Source organism: Epinephelus fuscoguttatus, linkage group LG4 (genome assembly GCF_011397635.1).
Source record: "Epinephelus fuscoguttatus linkage group LG4, E.fuscoguttatus.final_Chr_v1".
NCBI lineage: Eukaryota > Metazoa > Chordata > Actinopteri > Perciformes > Serranidae > Epinephelus > Epinephelus fuscoguttatus.
The window spans coordinates 46,394,011-46,417,693 of record NC_064755.1 but is presented as its reverse complement, the minus strand read 5'-3'; the positions used below and the strand labels follow the sequence as shown (position 1 = coordinate 46,417,693).

The 23,683-nt window shown below is 43.3% G+C and overlaps 1 protein-coding gene across 1 annotated transcript in view; it reads left to right on the top strand.

Annotated features, from left to right (window-relative positions):
* The window catches only part of LOC125886835 (RNA-binding Raly-like protein), a 67,682-nt gene that overhangs the window by 11,209 nt on the left and 32,790 nt on the right, over positions 1–23,683 (top strand). The gene's annotated exons all lie outside the window — the stretch shown is intronic.

Below are 23,683 nucleotides of genomic sequence, written 5' to 3'. Positions count from 1 at the left end.
ACTGGTGACGTCTGCTTTACAGTGTGGTATGAATGATCTAAAAAGCTCCTCCACAGGTGAGGATGGGCTTTGATTTTAAGAAAGTTTTCAGAATTATAAGTTTTGTGGTGAGCTGTTTTTGACTGTAAGCATACAGCGCACAGATTCTAAATATGAGTGAGTAGCAGCAGTATTGTGAACACTCAGAGCAGTTTTCAGTGCTGGTTCTTTGTCTGCGGTTCTGCTGTCGGTGTCTGTGTGAAGCTGACAGTGAGTGACGGTCCAGCTGTCCCCTCCTTTAACCTCATTCTCTGTTTACATGGAAACTAAAGCCAAACTGTCCTCCCAAATCCCACCACCGCCAGCCGCTGGACGGATTAAAGCCGGGACGAACACAACTCTGCGCCGGCCAGAGCCGGGATTTACGGCCAGGCAGCCACACAGCCGGTCCCACAGAGAGAGTGAGGATCTGTGCAGAGAACCAGTGGGAACAGTTCATTCTGCACGGACTGAACACTGCTTAGACTGTCACATAATTCAGCAGCTCTGTGAGGGAGGAGGCTCAAATAAGCTTCAGCTCTGTATTATGACAGAGCGAGATGATGGGTCATAAGTCACAGACTGAACTGTGAATATTGTTTGAATGGAAAGCTGTTTGCTCCAGTGTTCCTGTACGTCGCCATAATGAGAGTTTCTTAAAATAATGACTCAGAATCTTAAAATAATGACTCAGTGGGCCCTGTCGTACACCCGGTGCAAAGCAGCACACAGCGCAGTGCAACTGTCATTGTTTCAGAACGACACAGCTGTCATTTCACGGCCAGCAGCCACACTGTTTAAGTAGCAAATATAATTGCGCCCATCTATGTGGCCGTGGGAGGTAGGCCTTCAAACAAGGTGTGGTCAGGGGCATTGTTGGTGTGTTTCTATTTTGAGGCAGCAGAAAGCGTTGGCACCATCAACAAATCAAAACCTGGTTTAAAGTCTGAATGGTGCAGTATGTTCCTGCTGTGTTTGTCCTGTGGGAGAAATACACAGTAATCACACTGGTGACACATTTTGATGTTTGATTCACTGAATAAAATAACTGCTGCTGTACAGCAGTGGGCCGGCTAAAACTACAGCTTTACTTATTGTCTGACAAGTGCGTCCCTGTAAAGAGAGACACAGTGAGCATGTGCGCACAAGCAGCAGTGCAACTTGACCCATTAGTTCAGAAGCTACAAGTTTATTTCTGTTTCCTGTGTCAAGTTTATAACAACAGTTTTCAGTTCTGCTGCTTAACTGTCCCACAGTATCTGCTGCAGTGACATCACTGCTCTGACTGCATTAGCCTACTTTTAACAGAAAAGTGCTCACTGATCCAAATGGCTGAATCCGCCTTGTAAAGTGCAGTGTTAATTTTGTTGATGAAAACTATGACGAAAATTTTTCATTGACTTTTTTCCAGGACAAAATTGAGATGATGACGAGCTAAAAATAGATGTTGATAATAAAAACTAAGACAAAGATATATGCTTCATTTGCACTGATGAGATGTGACAAACATGTTAGTGGAGCACTGTCGGACATTAAAAGCCAAGAATAGCTGTGGTTGTTATTCTCTTGAAATGCAACATGAGTGTCAGGACGATAAACTCCAGCAAATATTCTGCACCAGGATGTTTCGCTAACCACCAGAAACACTCACACTAGAGCAGCGTCAGCCGTTGGTGCGAGTTGTGAGCTGTAATTCAGCAGTAAATAATCAGCCGTGTGTGTCTGACTGTGGATGGTGGAGCTGCTGAATGGATTTGTGCAGTTTGTTAGTTGCAGCTGTGGCTGTTAGCAGCTAGCTCCGCTCGTTAGCCACTGAACGGCAGCAAAGCCAGCCTCCAGACTAATTCAGATTCAGATTCAGTTTCAGTTTCAGAATACTTTATTAATCCCCGGGGGGAAATTGTTTTTGTTCCAATGCTCCGTGCAAAGTAGAAATAGAAATACAGCATGAATGGAAACAAGAGATAAAGATGAAGATATAAGTAAATCCTAAAATAGACAATGAAATAAATAAAATAAAATATTAAAGTAGACATTAAAATAAAATAAAATATTAAAGTAGACAATCTGAAATATATAGAATATACAATGAAATGGTTGTAGCGTTATAAATGAAATAAGAATGAGTAATTATATTGTTTGTTTTGTTTTATAAATAACCAAATGAGTCCGATCATCAGAGGGAGGAGTTGTACAGTTTAATGGCCACAGGTAAGAATGACTTCCTGTGACGCTCAGTGGTGCATTTAGGAGCAATCAGTCTCTGGCTGAAGGTGCTCCTCTGTTCGACCAGAGCGTTGTGGAGAGGGTGAGAGTCATGCTGAAGTAAACCTAACATGTTGCACATGAAGAAACAAGTTATGTTTCTGCTTCTTAACAGTCACATGGATAAGTCAGAGTTTACAATGAACCTGGGGACAAATCCTAGTTGGCTCACATTAGTTATTTGTTGAGAGCATAAACAGAGAGATGTTGAGCTTTTCAGATGATGATTAGTGAGTGTGTGCTCGTAAATCAAGAACAGGACTAAGACTAAATCTAAAATGAACACTGGTAAATTCCAGTGTGCCAAATACAGGCACGCGTGGCTTTTAAAGGAAATGGGAGATTACACTCTGATTGGTTCAATTCATGTTACGCCCAAAACACACCTATGGTTAATGAAGACACTAAATACAACCCCTTTGCTTCTTGCTCCCAGATTATGCACCATTTAACAAACAAAAGTGGAGTTGGACACGCCTTACATGACTGCAGACTGTGCTCTATAGACACTATAAAAGAGGCCCTTTGTGTTTGTCTCTGACGAAACTTTGGACAACATGTAGAAGTTTTCTCTTGTTACTTGTGAACACTTTTGTCATTGATGAATGTTGGATCCTCACTGAGCTCCTGGACGTTTTCTCAGAGCAGGTTTAGTGTTGTTTTGATTAGGAGACACAGAAGAAGGCTGAGCCCATCTGGAACACAAGCTGCTGCGCTCACATGAGGAGGAGAGGTGTGTGTGTGTGTGTGTGTGTGTGTGTGTGTGTAAGGTGGTGAGGAAAGCAAATGTTGGTGTCAGTATTACATGATGATGTAGTGTGTTGCTATCAGAGGTGGGACCAAGTCATTGTTTTGCGAGTCACTAATAAATCTCAAGTCTTTAAACTCAAGTCCAAACTCCTTAACTTTTAGTTTTGAGACCTTAACAAGTCTTCACATGCTCTACGCCAAACAGAATGGATCATCCACTACTCTGAAGCTCAGAGGTTCAATCCCCGGCTCCTCTGGTGGGGAAAAATATTGAACCCCAAATTGCTTGTTCCATTGGTGTGTGAGAGAGTGTGAGTGGTTACTGAGCAGCAGGAACGGTAGCCTCGAGCACCAGTGTGTGATGGGGTGAATATGGCATTTAGTGTAAAAGCACCTTGAGTGGTCACAAGACTAGAAAGACACTATACAAGTGCATTAACCTTGGTATCATTATTTCCAGCCAGGGATCAGTGACACGTTAGTTCTTAATTGTTCTCTGCTGTAACTTGATTGGAGGCTGTTGGACTGGAGTGTGAAATGAACAGATTTGTGACTCACTTTGTAAACAACATACTTCTTAATTGTTACGCTTGAGGGAAGGTTTTAAGTATTTTCAAGTCAAAAGGCTCAAGTCCAAGCAAACTCACAAGTCATGGGTGTTACAGTCCAAGTCGAGTTGCAAGTCGTTTTTGATATTGTCAAGTCGAGCCCGAAGGCATCAAATTTGTGATTCGATTCATGTTGAAGTCCACACCTGTGTTTATTAGGGTCGATAGCTACAGAGCGAGGACAGTTAGAACGTTAATATGACATTACAGTGTGTAAGTCTTACTAAAACTGGACACACCCAGATAATGTGATGTATGTATACAGTCAATCAGAACCAACCTGGCCGAGGCGCTCTGAGCATGCGCCACAGTTTTCACCCCGAGCTTTGACCCTCAGGTTGAAAAGCATTAAATTCATAACAGAAGAAGAAGTCGTCTATCTCAGTGAGACTGTGCTAATGGACACCGTTAGTGGGAGGCTGATGGTCAGACTGGACGCACTGGGATGCTCTCTGGTGACAGTATTTGATACTTGATAGATACTCTGACACCAGTACTGAGATGTGTTGTTACTGGGGTAGAACTGTTCTATGTCCTTTCTTGAAAACATTTCAGTCTGAGCTGTTTTATTTTATTTTATTTCATTTTTTGGGGCATCTTTGAGGTTATTGATCGTTGTTTGCTGAGTGTATTGTTTAAAGAAGTTCAATCTCTCTGCACAGACTGTTTAATATCAGCTCTGTAAAAACCCTCAGCTTCTCAAAACTTAATTCAAAAGTCTCAGTGTGTGATGGATTTCTTCTTTTTGGAAAAACACCCCAGTGTACTCAGATGCTGCTATGTAGTTTAAATATTTCTCATAGATATCGTATACGCTGCAGAATCACCTGTCGATGACGCTCCCATTATCCAACGTAACATCATACAGTGGTTCATATGATATCTTAGGAATTAGTGCCTCTACTGGTTCGATTAGGTTGAGGAAAAGAATCATGGCTGGGTGTCATTATGTGGTCACGTGACCTGATGTACGTACTTTAAAATAACTCAGTGCTGATTTTTGGTGTCACACGGGAGGCAGCGGCCTCCTGGGTCTTAATCCTGTGTCCTGTGACGAGAACTGGACACAGCATTGGACGCAGGGCTGTTCAGTCCTACGAAAGTTGCTTAGTGGCGCTTGACGCCAAAAAGGTTGATATTGGGCCCAAAAAAAAAAACAACAACCCTGAACCACACCAGAGTTTGTTTGTTTTGGTGCACACCTGAGTGTGATTGGTGCGTTCACACCTGCCCAAAACGAACTGCACTGAGGGGACAAACAAACTTAAGTTCAATTGAACCGAACCAAACAGGGCAGGTGTGAAAGCAGCCTTAGGCCCCGTTTATACGACAACGATTTCAACTGAAAACGGTAAACTTTAGTTGCGTTTTGGCCAATCGTTTACACGACAGCTGCGTTTTGGTTGCCTGAAAACGCAACAATTTGAAAACAGGTTCCAGAGTGCAACGTTTTGGAAACGGCAGCGTCTCCGTTGTCATGTAAACGTGCAATATGCAGTTCCACTGAAAATGGAGACTTTTCGCACGTGTGCATTACGGTTCCAGTCACTAGGCACGCCGACCGTCACAACAACAATGCCGAGCTGTGTTTGTGCTGCTCACCCTGTTGATCTGAAGTGAAGTGTAGATCTGTTACTGTAGCAGCTCCACCTCGTCGTCCATCCAGACAAAGTTATCTGTGCATGCTTTCACCATTGTGTCTTCTTTGTTTTGGTTTGTAATCACGGCGTTGTAGAGGAAGGTGCTTCAGCGCATGGCGTCATGCTGTGGTGTTGCTTTGCAAATTTACACTGCCACTCATTGGCCTGGCGTGCATACTACAGCGTTTCCAGTAGATTTTGCGGCTCCGTGTGAACGGGGATCATTTCAATAACGTCGTCATATAAACGTAAAAGTTTTTTAAAACGCAAAGGACAGATTTTTGCGTTTTTAGAGAAATCGTTGTCGTATAAACGGCCCCACATACTCCCTCACCTGACGTCCTCCTTTGCTCCTGTCACATGATCACAGCCTCATGGCTCATGAGTACATCAGTTATATATGAATTATAGTGCATTACTTTTCATAGATTTGAGTAGCAATGGTAAATGAGGACAGCCTGTACTATGGTATCACGCCACCCTTCGACTCTTCGCTCTGTCCCTGAACCTCCACAGCTTCATCTCTCAGGCTGCGGCCCTCAGAGAGCCGCCCGGTCGCTCCTGCTGCATTTTAAATCACTTCTCTCCCTGCAGACGTCCTTTCATGTTTTAAAGAGAAGCTTTTTAAAGCAGCGCCTGCTTCCCTGAGCTTCAGTCTGACTCTGAGCTTCAGAGACGAGATACTCCGGGGAAACTCTGAGCTCTGGTCTGAGGCGAAGGAAGTGGCGCTCGTGTGGGTGTGTGTGACACTTTATAACTGCAGCGGTGTTGTGAAGTGAAGCAGCTCTGAGAAAAACATCGTTCCCTCCAGTCTGTCTGCCCTCTGGCATCACTGTGATGGCTCGGAGCTTCCGCCCGGCTGCTTGATGTTTGTTAATTGATTAGATTGTCTTTAATCAGATGAGATGAGGTGTCGCTGCAGAAGAAAGCACACTGCACTTTAGAAGATGAAAAATCTGGGGGAATTATACAGGCTGGGACAAAGAAAGAAACAAATGTTTGTGACATTAGAAAGTGTCACATTTATCTTGCAAGTGTACTCTTCTTCAACGTTTGCTTTACTTCCTGGATTTTTCCCACATGGAAATTCTGACCAATCAAGAGCAGCTTTCTCACACAAGGCATTTGATCTGGTCCTCTTGTAAATGCTGCCGTGAGAACACCAACCAACTCTAGGCAATTATACAACTTTGGAACAACATGAGTCCCTGATTCAGACCAGAGGAGACCACTCTAGGGCTGACAGCAAAGATCTAGTGGCATCTAATGAAGAGGATTGCAGATTGCAGCCAGCTGAAACTTCTCCTGGTCGGAATTCCTCCATTGTTCATCGTGCAGGAGGTTTTTAATGGGAGCTGAATTATCTGCAGAGGTTTCTTCCTCTCCATAACTAACAAATCCTGTGATATAAACTAGTAAAGACACTGAATTCAAAATCAGGGTTTTTGGCTGGTTGCTGAGGCGAAAACGCTACTGTACCTTTCTAGAGCCAGTGTTTGATTTATATGTTCAACTTGAGAAACATACAAAATACAACAGTTCTTATTTTTGATGATTATACACAAAAGAAAACACACTTATTATTTTATACTCTATTTCTGCCAATATACCTTCATAAAGGACAACTTCAGTATTTTTCAACCTGGGCTCTATTTCCCCATGTGTATGTGTGTGTATGATTCATGGGTACCACTCGTCCTAAAATTGGTTCAGTATTGAGGCACGAAACGAGCTAAAACAGTAATGGGGGCAAATGCGTGCCGTATAAAAGTGCTTTTTTTCGCCACTGACCGGTTCAGATCGCCAGTGCTATCTCTGTAAATAGCATACTAGCCTTTCCCTTACCTCTGGGCTGTGACGTCACGAGCTTTGCTCCACTGTGTCTGTAGCTCTCTCTACTTGTGGGACAGCCGTTTTCTTGAGGAAGAGGTGTTTCGGGATTGGATGTCTTCTCTTCTTCGGCTGGCAGTAGTCATCTTGGGAGAAGTGAGCACTGCAGACCCGATGGTCTGCAAGGCGCAGTGTCTGGACAGGGGTGTTAGCATCCATTTGTAGCACAACTAGCCACAACTTCAGCATCTCGCCGTCCGACAAAGGCAGCCTGTGAAAGCTGTACGGGGTGTTGTGCGACATCCTGTTCTTGCGTTTGGGAAAAAGGCCCGTTTATTTGAGCACTCCAAAAACTCCGGTAACACTCCAGGGGGTAGCACGTAAAAGACTCCGTCCCAAACTCTGACTCTTCTGGCGTAACACACACTTCACACACACATACTCATTTACAGTACCGAGCGGGGCCGCCCTCCCCCTCTCTGCTCCAACACTGACTGACAGCTGACTCCACTCATTCACACTCACCACTGCCCCAGGGCCGCTACAATATGCTATCTACAGAGATAGCACTGGTGATCTGAACCAGTCAGTGGTGAAAAAAAGCACTTTTATACGGGACACATTTGCCCCGTTACCATTTTAGCTCGTTTCGTGCCTCAATACTGAACCAGTTTTAGAACGAGTGGTACCCATGAATCATACGCACACATACACATGGGGAAATAGAGCCCAGGTTGAAAAATACCGAAGTTATCCTTTAAGTCCTGCACACTGGAGCTTTAACATTTGCTTGAGAATTGAATGAAAACACGATATGTTGTTTTCAGCTTTTCACTTTAAGTGTGAGAGGCCACAGCAGAGGAGACTGTGAAATATAAAGTGATCTGGAACTCACTGAAACAGATACAATAAAAAGATATGCTGAAATGAAACGGAAATACTTGAATAAAAACAAAGCCTAGAAACATTATGTGTAGCTGGGACTCTGTAGTGTGTGTGTGTGTGTGTGTGTGTGTGTGTGTTTGGTTTGAGTCAGTGTGAAGGGAAGTTGTTTGTCATCATGTTTGATGATCTCTGTCACAGAGTCCAGCAGCTGTTAGTTTAACATGACATGATGTCGTCAGTCTGAGCTGTTGTCCTGCTGACAGCGCACACACACACACACACACACACACACACACACACACACACACACACACTCCTCTCCGGGGCCTCACTGACTCACTCCAGTGTGATCGATGGCTGTGTTAGGTTTCACACAGACACACAAACACATTGGTTGTGCGGTGCTTGTGAGGAGCTTCATTCAGTGTGTTTACGGGTGTCCTCCCTTAACTGATGCTGTGCTCAAGTTTTGGCATCTGTCACTAAATGTAAAGTGACCTCTGAGGATCTTGGTGTCTGGTGTGAGGGTTGAACTGCGACTGCTGAGTAGGGCTGCCGTCACCACAACTGTGACAACTGTTGTTAGCATTCTGCTAGTTTTTATACTGTGTTATGATGCTGTAACAGGTCACATGGTGTCATTCATCCAGTTGATTGGACAAGCAGACGGGTGTTGTCTAATATGAGCCTATCAGAGACAGATGCTAAACTAGAGGAGGAAGAAAACCTGAGTTCGAGACAGTTGCCTTGCTGCTGAGAAACTCACTTGTGAGACAGTGATGGACAAAGAATGATGACCTCATCCTTGAGGTATTATGGGTTATGTCTGCATTTATGTTCGCCTAATTGAACTGAAACAAACGGCTGGTGATAAAGGGGGTGGTGGAATGTTTCAACTGGTAATGGAAATGCTAATCTTGGTACCCATCGGCTATCGCCTGATGACCAGAAAGCCTCTGGGGGCGAGGGTCAGTATCACGGGCTGATCTGGTAGCTAGCAGATACAATTTGCTCTTGTGTGTGCTGCTTATCCAACATACATACAAGGTCCAGTGTGTTGGATTTAGGGGGATATAGTGGCAGAAATATAATATTCTAAGTATGTTCTCTTTACAGTGTAATCACCTGAAAATAAGAATTGTTGTTTACAGTATGAACAAGCCAGACACTGGCTCTGGACTGTAGTTGTTGGGTTTTTTAACGTGAAACTGCTTCATTCAGTGTTTCCGCCAGTGTTGATCACCGTGTACATTTGTTTCAGGGAGAGACAGAGCTCTGCAGACACTTTGGCTCCTGGTAGAAACCTCCTGATGTTAGTTAATGAGTCTGTGTCTGTTTGGAATTACAGGCTCTGATTGTTGATGATGTCAGAGGGCCTAAAGGTGACAAAGAAGATATATGTGACTTTGATTCATAGGATCTCAAATCACCACTTTTAAATAAAAATTGTAGAATCAGTGAATCCATGTTTTAAACTCTTTTTAAATGTCCTTTCATATTGAAGTGCCTTGTCTGTCTGTTTATTGTCCGTTGTGTCTTTTTTTATGTGAAGCACTTTAAGATAAGATAAGATAAGATAAGATAAGATAAGATACACCTTTATTGTTCCCACAATTGAGAAATCCCAGCAGTCAAGGAGAGAGTCAGATTAAAAATTTCAAAATTTAAACTTAAAAACTTAAAACTTAAAAAACTAGGCATGCAAAATAAGGTACAAAAATACAAGAAACAATGATAAATAATATTATTAATAATAATAATCAGTGGGTTAAAGAGAGCACATCTAGTGCAAGTGATTGTATGTGCAAAAAGTGTCCATAGTGTCCCTAAAGTGTCCATGGTGTCCCTAAAGTGTCCATGGTGTCCCTAAAGTGTCCATAGTGTCTATAAAGTGTCCATGGTGCAGTCTACTGTGAGCAGTGCTGGTTATGTAGCCTGACAGCAGCAGGCAGGAAGGACCTGCGATAGCGTTCCTTCACACACTTTGGGTGAATCAGTCTATCGCTGAAGGAGCTCTCCAGAGCTTTTATCTCCTCCTGCAGGGGATGGGAGTCATTAGTCCTCCTCCTTTCTCCCACCACCTGCACAGAGTCCAGAGAGCATCCCGGGACAGAGCTGGCCTTCTTGATCAGCTTGTCTTTGTGCTACATTTCTTGTACGAGAGGTGCTGTTTAATTATTATATTATTATTAGTTGTATTTTTAAATGTCTGGATCCAGAAAAAGGTGAGCACACATTAAGTTCTCAGAGAAAACAGGTGAGAACACTTTAGCAAGTGCTGGGCTAGCAGCCTGTCTGCAAGATGCCAAACAGCATAGAAGAAAGATTTGCATGACTGTCATGACGTGTCAGCTTCATTAAAAGCATAGCTGCAAATTAAAGCAACAACAGATGTAAAAACACACAGAGACAACACATCTGTGATCAGTCCCTAATTTCATTTTAACATTTTTTTCAATCTTTTCCAATTTCTTGTTTTATTTTATGGAAGTGATCAATGTAAACGCACTTGTCCTTTAAACTTGATAAAAAAATAAAAGCTAACAAAATAAAAGAGGCCTGGTACATTCGTTACTGCTGAATCACTTTGTAGAACAGTTTTGAACAGTTAGAACAAGAGGCTGGACTGTAAAGTGCAAATCACTCCTTCTCGTGGCTGCCTGCGCTTTCCCTGTCCTCATGGCTGCAACTGCTCTCTTCATCTACTTCCTCGCCACTGCTGTACACAATTTAAAAACTACAACACCCATAATTCATGTAGGAACTGCTGCAGCCAATGTGCAGCCAGCAGGAGCTGCAGGACGACAGTGTTTAATGTTTGATCAGGCAGTAACTCCTATAACTCCTAACTATTTGTTATCTTGCATATTATAATGCATCTTCTCTGTAAAATAAGCCAAGCTCAGTCTGTTGAAATGGAAAAAAAGCATGTTGTCAATTAAATGGTCCAATAGGCCCATCGCCTCTTCTGATCGTAGGGATTGATCTTTAATGAACTCTTTTGACAGATGACGTTGTAAATGAATGAACAAGTTCTTCTTCCTGTGTTCTGATTGAAAGTCTCTTAAAACAAACAGAACTGTGAAATATTGGGCCTCATGTTGTGTCATGTTAGAGAGAGCGCACGGGCCATATTACACACAAGCAATACAAAATAAGAAAGATTCAGACTCTTGCTCAACAAAGCCCGGCCGCCCTCTCTCTCCCTCACTGTCCTTAAAGGGAAATTTCAGTTTATTTCAACCTGTCTCCTATCGTCCTAAATTTGTTTCAAGTCACTAGTGACATAAAAATAATAGTTAGCATGTTAGCCGTTAGCCTAGATACAGCCGGGGCGCATAGTAGCGTCAGACCTGTTAAAACGTAAGTGAACGGGCAACCTTCAAGTGCAAAGTTAGTCCACTAAACAAGCTTTTTTTCCACAAAGACCGCCTCATATCGTTAGGATAAATGTCAGAGAACATATAGAAAACGACATGTAAACGTGTTGTCTTACCTTACTGGTGTGCTGCCATGTTTGTTTACCATCTAGCTCTGCTTTCCAAAGCGCGGCCGAAATATATCTGGCGAGCTCTAGATAAAGCCCAGCTGGATACTACTCCAGGTGGAGGTGTCTCGTCCTCGGTCACATCCAGACCTTGAAAATAAGGCTGCAACCGGTCCCATTCCTTGCAACAGAGGCATTCCTCTTCTGTGGGCACTGGGGCACAGCATTCACAGGTACACCACCAATCTCCAGAGCTAAATCCTTCCAGCAGTGCTGTGTTTACATGGCAACTCACGCGAGACTGGAGAACTAGCACCACCACTAGCCATCAGCTAGTCTCGCGCGAGTTGCCATGTAAACACAACACGCTGTGTGTGATCTGGAAGAAAATATTTTTTTTGCGCCTTGTTACTGGATTTTTCATGATCTACTGGTTGATACAAAACATACAAGCACGTTCACGTTGTCTGAAATGGTTGTTTCAAATTGGCCACGTTTCCAGGACGAAACCCTCGTTGGAGTTGGATGATCATTGTTGTTTTGTATTTTCGATCACCTGCACTGATTTGTCTTTTAACACTTCCTCAACAACTGCAGCTCAACCAGTCGTTTGTCTCATATTTCAGTCAAGATATTTTTGTGTCTTATTTTCTTTCTGAAGTCTCAGAGACACACAGCATGCAGGGACGCCTGCAGGTTGCTTCCCACTGAATCCATGTGAATCAGAGTTTAATTAACTGACAGGGAAGCTTCCCAGGCTCCCAGCAGGATTCAGTGTGTACAGTTTTCACATTGATTTGTGGTTTTGTTAGAGGTGGACTCCCCGACTCCATGGACTGTGTTTTCACCACCTCCTGATTGACTTCCCATCAACCGAGTGAGGAGGCAGACGCAGGACAATCAAGGGAGACAGAGACGGAGAGAGACGGAGAGCGCGCTGAGCAGAACACTGTAATTATGTCTTCTTGTCCCTCGATCGCCCTGCTGAGATGAGTGTTTAGTGGAAAGAGATGAATCAGCGTTTCCTTTGAGGAGAAAAAATAACAGCTCGATAAAGAGGCTGCACAAAAAAGCCCCCAAGAAAACAAAAAAACCATTTAGCCCACACACACACACACACACACACACACACACACTGAGATACACTGAGATAAAGCTAAACAGCCTCCTTGTTTAAATTTAAATGTCACCTTTGATGGAGCTGCGATGGCGGCGGCTGTTTCACCTCATCAAATCTGAAATGACCGAACGTGTTTACACGCAGAGAAAAACATGGACTTTAAATATAATTAAGATAATGGTGCAGATACAAGTTGACCAGCAGATGAACTGCAATGTTGTTGTTTTGTTCTTCTTTGGAGCTGCAGGAAGTGTTTCTCATATTTAACTTCCTGCTCTGCAAAATATGCATTTAAATCTCTTGTATGTTTTTATTCTACGGGCCTGATCTGAAATACAGTCATCCAATGTGATGAATTAAGATCCCTTTAATGCATAAGCAGTGTTGGGCTTCTTACTCTAAAATGTAATATATTACTCATTACTCGTTACTCTTTTCAAAAGTAATTACTCCCTGCCAACAGTAATTTGTTACACTACTCCTTATATTACTTTTCTGTTACACCTCATAAAACTGATCATTGCGTATCTCCCCAAAATTCACGTGTGCCTCTGTGTGTGAATGTCAGGGTGATCAGCATTAAGAGTAGCTAAGGCTGGATAGCTTTTTCTTACCTGAGGGTCTTCTGTTGCCTGTGAGCGGTATTTTCCTGAGGTTCTGCCCGGAAGATGGAGAGTCACTCATGGAGCAACATTTCATCCACCACATATCCAACCACAAGCTCCATCACTTCTCTGTAGCTGCAGCTGTCCACCAGTAAAATCCAGTTTTGGTTGTTTAGCCAGTGCAGAGCTACAGCCAGCCTCCACAGCTGTGGCGGGCTCACCTTTGGTGGGGTGTATTTCCTGGAGCTTCCTCGACCAATGGCCAAGAAAGAGGCAACACACATTCTTCAAGCAGAGCGCAGTTGAACGCCTCGCCTGTAGCAAACGGAACTCGACCATTGTTTTCTCTTTGTAGGCAGAATAAACTGTCTGGAAACATGTCTTACAAGCAGAGCCTAGGGTACTACTATATACAGTATGTGTTTGCCATTTTGTCTTTGCCCTCTTTGACCTTGATGAAGACGTGTTGGTGTTGAAACGTTCATCTGTTTGCTGTAAATCAATCAGTGTGCTCCAGTCCTTCCTTTTACCTTTGGAAGTTCTTGACCTGAGGGGCAACTGATTCAGGGAACCCTGTTTCCGCTCAGATATATCAGTGCCCTTGTTCTAACTACAACTCGGATGTTGACATGAACAATATTTACAAACTGATCATCGCAGTAATGTAGCGTAAGTTCCAATTTCCAGACACCCAGAGTCTTCGTGGACCTCACAGCAGCCCGAGGTCACCGCCGAGCCGCCCTCTGGTCTGAGCCAGGCGAGCTGAGGTGGCAGGAACACGGCTGAACGGCCCATTAACCACCGTCTCACCACGCCACACTACAGCACGCCGCTGCTGATTTATGACACTGCAGCAGGCCGGTGAGGGCGAGCGGTAAATCAGAATAAATGGATAGTGGCGGTGGAGTGTGTGTGTGTGTGTGTGTGTGTGTGTGTGTGTGCGTGTCTTACCTGCTGCCAGACACTCTCCCAGGAAGACATGAATATGTATGAACAAACACACACTTTGCTGTTTGGTGTGTGTGAGGGGGTTATTGATGCTGAATGCTGTCATTAGTGTTGGAGGGGGTGAGCGTTAAGTAGCAGCTATATAAATGCAAATTCCTCATCATTTCCTCACCGTGTCTCCTCTCGTTGTGCTGCGTTCGACTTCAGCCTCACTTGGTAAACACTCTGCTCACCTCCACTTCCTGTCTCACACCTTGTTATGCTTCTTCTTCCATCAGCTGCCGGCCGCTGAGTCGACTCTCCTGCTTTAAAAGAAAACTCAAAGCAGACTTCTCATATCGCTCGCTGCAGAATAAAGAGAGGATATTTGAACACATCATTGATTTCTCCCTCTTCACTGACGCTCTCTCTAAGTGTGTTTGTCCACGGTGTTTATTGACGTTCTTTGCTGCTGTGTAATTATTCCCATCAGGAGAACAGCCACTGAGTTCTCTAATAACACCATTAGGTTCTGCAGCAGTGCAGCGCAGAGCAAATTAAAAGCCTTATTGACACCCGAAGGGGCTTCTTCACTGTGATTATGAGCACAACACTGACGCAACTTCACTGTAAAGTACTCTGGATTTTTAACAGCAGCAGATATGAGTACATGTACTCTACTTAGGTACAATTGTTAGTTAATGTACTTTACATTTTTCAGTATATATTACTTTATACGTCGACTATATATCTGTCCATACTGCAATTATCCGACAGCTGTAGTCACCACTTCAGTGTGTCCTCGTACGACGGTTTGCGTGATATCCAACAACTGTGTTTCCCACAGAATTAGAATCTATGTGTGGCCGTAGCTGACAGCGTGGAGGTTGCATATTTTTTATTTATTTTCTTGCCTGTGTGTCTTTGTGTATCGGTTCAGCCTGGTCTCACTCTGAAGTCATCAAAATCTGGCACTAGGCATTGACTTGATGCGTCGGACACTGACAAAAAAAGCCGTCCTTTAACATCGGCATGATGCACGGCCGGTCACCATTGTAGTTTTAACGGCGCTTGGTGGCGCCAGGGGGGAAAGCGGCGGGACAAGAACACACAGGGCAGCGGCTATTTCCATGCTCCCGGCAACTATAAAGAGCGAGGAAGTCCATACTGGGTGGGCAGGAGGGAAGGTTGATGGGTCGGACACCGGACTCTGACCTGGGAGCCTGATTTTCATTTCCCATGTGAAATCAAAAGTCAGTAGTTACTATATTAACGCCCTAGTGTGCTAGTATGTGTACCATGCTGCACTAGTAACATATGTCACATGACTTGGCATTGAGTAACGAGAGCTGAACTTATATTAAGCCAAACTATAATGTTATAATGTTGTGTCTTTTTTTGTCTAAACTTAAGGAAATAAACACAAAAACAAAGCATGTGTAAGGCAGTAAGTTTATTTTGAAAAAGACTGTATGCATGTGCTGAGTAGAGACTGTGCATGCCCAGTGAAAATAGAAATGTATTTTAAATAAGGCACACTGACAAGTGACAATGTGACAAGCGTTGATTGAGATGCTGTCCGTGAATGTGTGTAATGAAACTCGGGAGGAGAGCAGGTCAATGACAACGTTATATTTTTATGTTCTGAAAATGGGCACAATTTCACAGAGTATGTAGAATAATATTACAGATTTTTTGTTATACATCACAACATCCTCTGTGACTGCAGATGCTGCATTCGCTCATGTTGATGATGCTTTCAAATCCAGGGGACGCACCGTGTTGAAGAAATAAAAAATATAAATACCTGAGATCATAAGATTGTTAGTGTGTTTCTGTTTTGGACGTGTCACACATTTATGACTTCAGTGCCCTCTGGCTCAGAGAATGTGTCTGATCATGTGTTTGTAACACTGTGGCGGAACATAAAACAACTCTTTGTGTTTCAGAGCAGGTGATTATGTGTCTGGAGATGCAAATTACTGTTTTATAATTCACCTGTGCAAGCTGTCGCTCCCAGATGCCTAATACCTGTCACTTCTGATTTAATGTAAATGCAGCTCTTGACCCTGCGAACATCCCCTCAGGACAGTTACTGAAATCTGGATCTCAGAAATCTAATTAGCTCCTTTTGACCTGAGGCTCATCTGTGAAAGCCGTCGTTACGTTTGTGAGAAATCCTGCTGACAGGTGGACACAGACAGACAGACAGACAGACTAACCTCTATTAAATCACCAAAATACTCTTAAAACCAGGGAGGGAAAGAGGTAAACCTGCTGCACAGAGGCTTTCTGTTTTTAATGCTGCAGCCTGATTGGATGAATTTTAGTAATTGAATCAGGACGCCGTCCAGCTGTGATGTTTTTCGCAGAGTTAAACCTTCTTTGTGCGGTATTAACCTCAGATCCTCCTGTGATTTGTAATAACTGCAGAGGTCGTGTGAATCTGTCACAATCCTTAATCTGCAGAGTAAACAGGCCGTGACAAATTACTTCACCAAACACACACCCACACTGACCGCCTGATTCATCTGCATGAATCAGAATTTAATTCTTACATGTATTTTTGCAAGGACACATGTTTTTATCATGAACTCCTTCCTCAAAGGTTCTGCCTCTAAATGGTTGTTCCATTAAAATATTTTTATTGGATTTTGAAAGTGTAAAACATAACAACATATAAAATAGTGTGATACACGGTACACACCCTTCAGTCTCCATAGACAAGAAGCAAAACATGACCCAGTCAGAAGGTCCACTAACATTCAGCAGGACTGGCTGCCAGATTTACGATGCAACATCACAACACCATCAACATTTTTGTGAATTGCCAGGTAAATTAACAAAATTTTCTCAAGAAAAAATAGGGAATGTAATTCAGGCAGACATTATGTTGTATATAAACTAAGAGCTGGGGAAGGCAGAAATCTGAAAAAGGAAAAAGGAAAAAAAAAAAGGCAGAATTTGAACATACACCCACGACCACGGGCATACACACACACTTCTTACAGTAACTCAGTTTCCCTACATTGATTTATGTGATCTTATTTTATTGTAGATTTGCTTGCAGCTCATTCACTCAGTCCCTCCCTGTCCCGCTCTCCCTGTTCATCAGGCCACAAATGAGACAATAAATGATCTGCTAGCCACCCGACAGTCCCTCCGCCTCGCTCTCAGCCGCTGTGGACTGTTTCACTGGGTGAAGAGCGGACAGCTGCTCAGGAGACAGACCTTTAGTTGGTGGCTTTACTTGCTGGAATTCAGCCAGCACAACCCTCCCCGGCGCCGGGTGTCACAGCAGGCTGGTGGCTGGTGGCAGCAGCGGATCATACTTCTGTAACAGCAGCAACAGAAAGTTTACTGATGTTGCTGCTGAGCTGCTGCCCACTCTCCTCCCTGTGAGGTGGTCTGTAGCGACAGGGAGAGAGGCGGAGGACACACTGTGAATCTAGCTAACATTAGCTACATCAGTGTTGGCCTTGTCACTCTAAAAATGTTATATATTACTCATTACTCATTAAAAGTAATTATTATTTTACTTATTACTCTCTGCCAACAGTAATCCATTACACTACTTTTTATCTTACTTTTCTTTTACACCCAATAAAAGTGTTAGTTTCTGTTGCCTGTGAGATCTGCCTGAAAGGCCGAGAGTCACTCATGGAGCAACATTTCATCCGCCACATATCCAACCACAAGCTTTATGACTTCTTTGTAGCTGCAGCTGTCCAGTTTTGGTGGTTTAGCCAGTGTAGAGCTACAGCCGACCTCCACGGCCGAGGAGGGTTCACCTCTGGTGGGGTGTATTTCCTGGAGCTTCAGGTTGCTGTGCTGTTGGTCGTAGTCGTGTTTCTGACCAGAGGTTTGAGGACTTGTTTTTCCTGCAGCAGCAGTGTTCTTGTCATCTTTCCCCCCAACAAAATCAAAGTAACTAAATATTAAATATAAATGTAAATATTTCCAGCCGCTTACTAAAACGATTACTAAAATTAGTCTGCTGATGTGATGTTGTTTATCGAGTCAGTAGTGATGTGATAACAAAAGTAAATTTGTAATGAGTTGTTTGGTTTCTTGAGTAATTGTGAGATTATTACTGAAATTTTATTAGTAATTAGTTACACTGCTCGTTATTGTAAAAAAAGTAATATTATTACAGTAATGTTTTACTGCCCAACACTGTGCTACATAAATGGGAACTTGAGGTGTGCTGTGGGCCTTTGGCTCCGGTTAGCAGAAGACTTGACTATTGGCAACACTGTCTTTCCATCTCTGAATCAGTTCCCTGATACTGACACATTTTATTTTGTTTATTGTCTCTTTATTGTCTCTAGTCCTTCCTGTGTTGGGTTGCTCTGCAGTGTAGGCAGTTGTTGCCAATGCTGGAACTTTCTCTGCTGGATTCTCCAACGTTGAATCAGGCTTTTGCCATCCAAAGGGATGGGCACGTGCAACTGCATTTGTAGCACAGCCAATAGGAATGCCCTCTCTCTGAAATGACCTGTGATTGTCTCCTGTCATGGGCTAGAATTTCTAAAGCCTGAAAACAGAAATAAGAGGAGGTGCAGAGGTCTAATTTTCTCCAAGCTCATGTGAATTACCAACACACGTTCACTCTGACCTCGTCACATGTCCACGTTTGGTCATGGACTTTCCACGTCCACATATGATGTCCAAGGTACCCTGGGTGTGTTGGTTGTTGACGCTCTGGGACGTTGTGTCAAGACTGCATTGTCTCCTTTCAAGATACACTTTGGTTTTCACAGGAAATTTACATCGGTACAACATCGCAAGATGACGTTTTTTTTCCTTAAACAAACACACATGGTTAGGTCGGATGAAAGTTGGCGTTTGTTGGAACCATCCCCCACCCCAGCCCGCCCCACTGGGACTTTTGCCGCCTTAACTTGTGTCCTTGTCCCGCTGCCGGGCACCGTTAACTATTACGGCAACCGGCCACGTATAATGCCGATGTAGAAGGACACCTTTTCGTCGGCACTGCCCAAGCACCGGATTTTGATGACTTTGGGGTGAGACCAGGCTCGAATTACAATATGCTCAAAGGTTATTATATGATTTTTGCCCAGTGACACCAAAATACAACTGCCTACCCAGCTTTGAGTATTATGGACACTGGAGGAAAACTTCTCATTAAAGCTGTGACAGCATTTTGAATTCTAGATTCACTGAGCTGCTCAGCTTTGTGTTACAAGCACATTAAATCCACTTCTTTTTTGGTTGGTGCATTACACATACAGTCACTTTATTACACATTAAATTGATCTCGGTTCCATTCAATAGTGTTCATTACAGCAGGAGCTATTTTCCAAAAATTCTGTCCTCTGAAACCCTCCAGCTAAAACCTCCTGTGAATCAGACTTTACTCTTTAACTGCCTGGAGTAAATGCAATAACTTTAAATTAACCCACTCAAACAAGATCAAAGTTACAGAACATCTTCATCGACTTCCTGTAGCGGGAGGCCCTTTAACTGCTTGCCGAGCCGCTGTGTAATTAGTCCAGTGAATTGAAATCAATTGATTTGGAAAAGTGCTCCTGCAGCCATCAGCAGTGATGAGGAGGAGTGAAGAAGGATTTAAAAGAGAGGGTGTGTTAATTTTCCTGAACGCAGCACAGTGGACCTGAGCCCAGACTGTTGTAAAATAAAATCCAAAACAGCCTGAAGGACATTTTTTACTGGGATTATGAGGACTCCAGTAGCCGCTTGTGTCTGCTGTTATGTGCCCATAATCACAGCGAGGAGCGGCCGCTCAGGTGGTGCTGCTGCTGTAATATCAGTCCTAATTACACAGATAAACCAGCAGTGTGAGCCATAAAAGAGTCATTCAGTGTGATCCCGGCTCAGAGGAGTGGGAGCCGTCCTGCAGATCAATAGTCATGTTTAAATGCTTGCTCCTACACAGCTCAATAGGAGACGCACGACTGAGCAGAGGCTCCGAGTCGTCCCCTGGATCGATACCGTCGTTAAACGCTGATTAACACCAGATCACCACTGATGAAGATGAATGATGGAAGCAGCAGGAGCGGTGATACGACTGCTTACAAAACAGTGGAAGGATATGAGTCTGGCACCTGTTTCTCCATCAGAGTCATCACCTTCTCTATCTGTCTCCACCTTTATCTGTCTGGCCTGCTCTATCTCCTCCTGGCTCCTCTTTATTAGTCTGAGTCCTCAGTTAGAGAGGCCTGTCGCTGCCCCGTGTGTGTGTGTGTGTGTGTGTGTGTGTGTGTGTGTGTTAGGTGGTTATTGATTCCTTCTCCTCAGTGGATAAATAGTGCCACGCTTTGGAGTTCAGACTCCATCTCTTTTTCATTATCTGTCCAACTGAGAGAAGTGCTGTTTCTTCTTCTTCTGTCTTTGGAAGTTTGACCCTTAAAGGTACATTTACATAAGAATGACATTTCCTAAGAGGAAACTTTAGTAATTGATCAGTATTCTTTGGTGTGTAAGGTGTGACGTGACATTCAAAGCATTAATAAAGCTGCAAACCAATATTTGCTGTGTAAGGGCACGATGGAAGAATGGCGTGCTGAGCACAGAATGAAGCCACGCTCCCTCTGTGTGTCGTCATTTCTTTGTCTCTCTGTTGTTTGTTGTGGTGAGCTGGTCTCGCCATGTGGCCTGCGGCCTCGTGCCTATGACCGAATCACAGCCATGACGATATATGAGTATAACATCACAAGCTCGAGTGTGATATTGCTCAATTATATCCTGTTGTCTAAACCAATCCAGTATCTTTCCCGACTCGTCTAATACCAACGCTTGGTTCGTGGCCACCTGGTGTTCAACACCAACACACTGAGGCACACTTTAGCTGTGGTATGAGACAGCTCAGGCAGTGGCATTTTTGATGATCTGGGGAACTACCATAGAATAGATAGCAAGAAAGTGTGTATAGGGTGTATATTCCTGTGATCACTGAAGTTTATTTTATAAAGAGATGTAACAGTGTACACTGACACAGTGTCCCTGAACATCCAAAACTGATGCAGGAGAGCACCTGGTGCATCGGATTCTGACGTGATGGGCCACTTCCCAAACATCGGTATTTGACAAGTTGGGAGTGAGAGTGTGTTGGTTGAACCTGTTGCTGTGTCTTTGTACTCAAAGCAAAAGCACGATGGTCTACAAGGTCTCATTGCAAAGCTAAGTGTCGCTAACACGGGGAGAGGAGCAGTGTGATGTTACCTGTGTCGCCTGAGCCCATCTCCACTATATCTCCAGCTGATCACACATGCTAATGTAGCCAGCTAGCATCAGCCTGAAAGTGTGAACTGTAGCTGCCATCTGTGGGTTTATTGACCTAATAAAAGTGTCTGTGTGTGAGCAGAGTTGCAGACACTCTGCCACTGTGTGCTGCCTTGCCCACAGGCTCTTTGGCACTGTGATAAGTAGGTCTGAACACCATCTGCTCACTTCAGCTGCAGAGCCACCAGACTGCTGCTGTGTGACAGAGGATTTCATTTGATTAATTGTTGCATCATAATAACAATGATTTAGTCAAGTAATCGTGGAACATGCTTTATTCTATTCTAGTTTAATTAGTTTTAGTTATTACGTCTGCATGTTCAACTCTTTTCTTCAACAGCAAATGATCAACTTTTGAATTATATTCTATTTTATTCCACTGTAGTCATTTACTGTTGTAGTGTCAATGTCCTAGCGTACTGTAGTGAACTATATTACAGCCTATTACTTTATTTCAGCTTTTCCTTTCTATGTATTTCTTCTGTATTCTATTTTATTTCATCTCTGTGCTTTTTTTTGTGCATTTGATTCAGAAACACTTCCTTGCTCACTTTTACCCACCTTACTTAGCGCAGCAAACAACTCATGTGGGGGCCTCTGTCCCTGTCTCTTAGTAAAGCAGTGCACTCGCATGTGTTTAGAATCAAGTGTGCAAATCCTTTATGTCTCTTAATCAATATACAAACAACTTCAAGGTCCTTTATTGGAGGATTCTTGACAACACTGCTTCACTGCATCTCCCCAAACTCACATAAAGGTCACATTAAGAATTAAAGATCAAATGATCTCCTGCCTTTTTTTATGCGGCCACAATGTGCTCCTCACACAGAGTGAAGAGATGCAGCAAGCTGGATGTTGTTTCCACAACCAGTCCCATCCTCATTGCCAATTATGTTGTGGAATACAGAGACTCAAAACACATGATTGGACATTTGAGTGTTTACTCATGAGAAAACCAAAGAACTGACACATCATGACACTTTATAGTGTCCCACAAACAAGCAGTATCAGTTGACACACCCACAAGCTTTCCAATACACATTAAAATTTCCTGTTATTTCGAAAACCATTTACCAGTTCTGGGAACAATTGAACCTATGGCTAAGCCACGCCCCCTCCACTCACTCGGACAAGCTATCAACATTCAGTGGCCGGCGCTATGGCAGGTGTCACAGTACACGGCATTTCACAGGAGGCAACTGATGATTTTTGGAGACATAACGATCAGATGTCATTGAGAAGTAACCAAAAGGGCCTAAACTACGCATTGGAGGGATATATTCATCATTTTATTGTTGAGAAGGTCGATGAAAAGCTTAAATTACAAGCCAAAATTTACAGGTCACAGTGTACGCTTGTGAACCGCATCTGGTTGCCGTCACCATCAAAGACAACAAGTTAAAGTGCCACTGAAGTTAAGGTTTTTGGCTCAGAATATGAGAAAAGGATAACGGCCTTTTTACCATCTTTACCAAGAGTGTCTCTCCGTTAGTTTGGTGCTACAGTATTTACACTGAATCATTCAGCATAACGTTTGCCAACCTTTGTTATCTCTGCCATTACAGATAAGTTAATGAAGCTAAGCTCCAGAAGTTAACGTTAGCTTAACTAGAGCCCTTTGGACAACAGCTAACAATGATGTACCATCACCAAAGTACAAAACTAGAACAAAATAGGCTAATGAACTCCCAGCAAACAAGGTGACATGATGAACAACGCAGCTAGGAGCTAACGTTAGGCTAACTTTAGCTAACGTTAGCTAGAGATGTTAAAGATAACTTTATATTTCTTTGCAGCAAAGTGACAATATGTTGCCTCAAACACAATGTTGACTTACCTTAGAACAGATGTAGACATCATTGTTAATCTTATTCACGTTGAGTTGATGTTGTGGTCTAACGTTACCACACAACTTTATCCAAAGGAGACACTTTTCTCGCTTGAGATGTGGTTTAAAGTGTAAAAATACACCTGGTCGCCCAGCCTCTCAGGATACCTTGTGTCAGAGTTGCATGTACCCCATGCACACCGTTTGACCATTTTTAAACTTCAAATCTCAGAAAAAGCTCATAAAACCCAACAAACTGACTTTCTGTAATGCATTTCAATGGACGTCCAGACAGAGAATGTCCCAGTGTATGGGGATGGCTATACGCACTGTGATTGGCTCATCACATTTGAGGGCGGGGCTTAGCCATAGGTCAGTTGCTTCTCCTCACCTATCCAAATTTGGTTAGTCATGTCAGGTCATGTGCACTAAACTGTGAGCAGATATCAGTGTT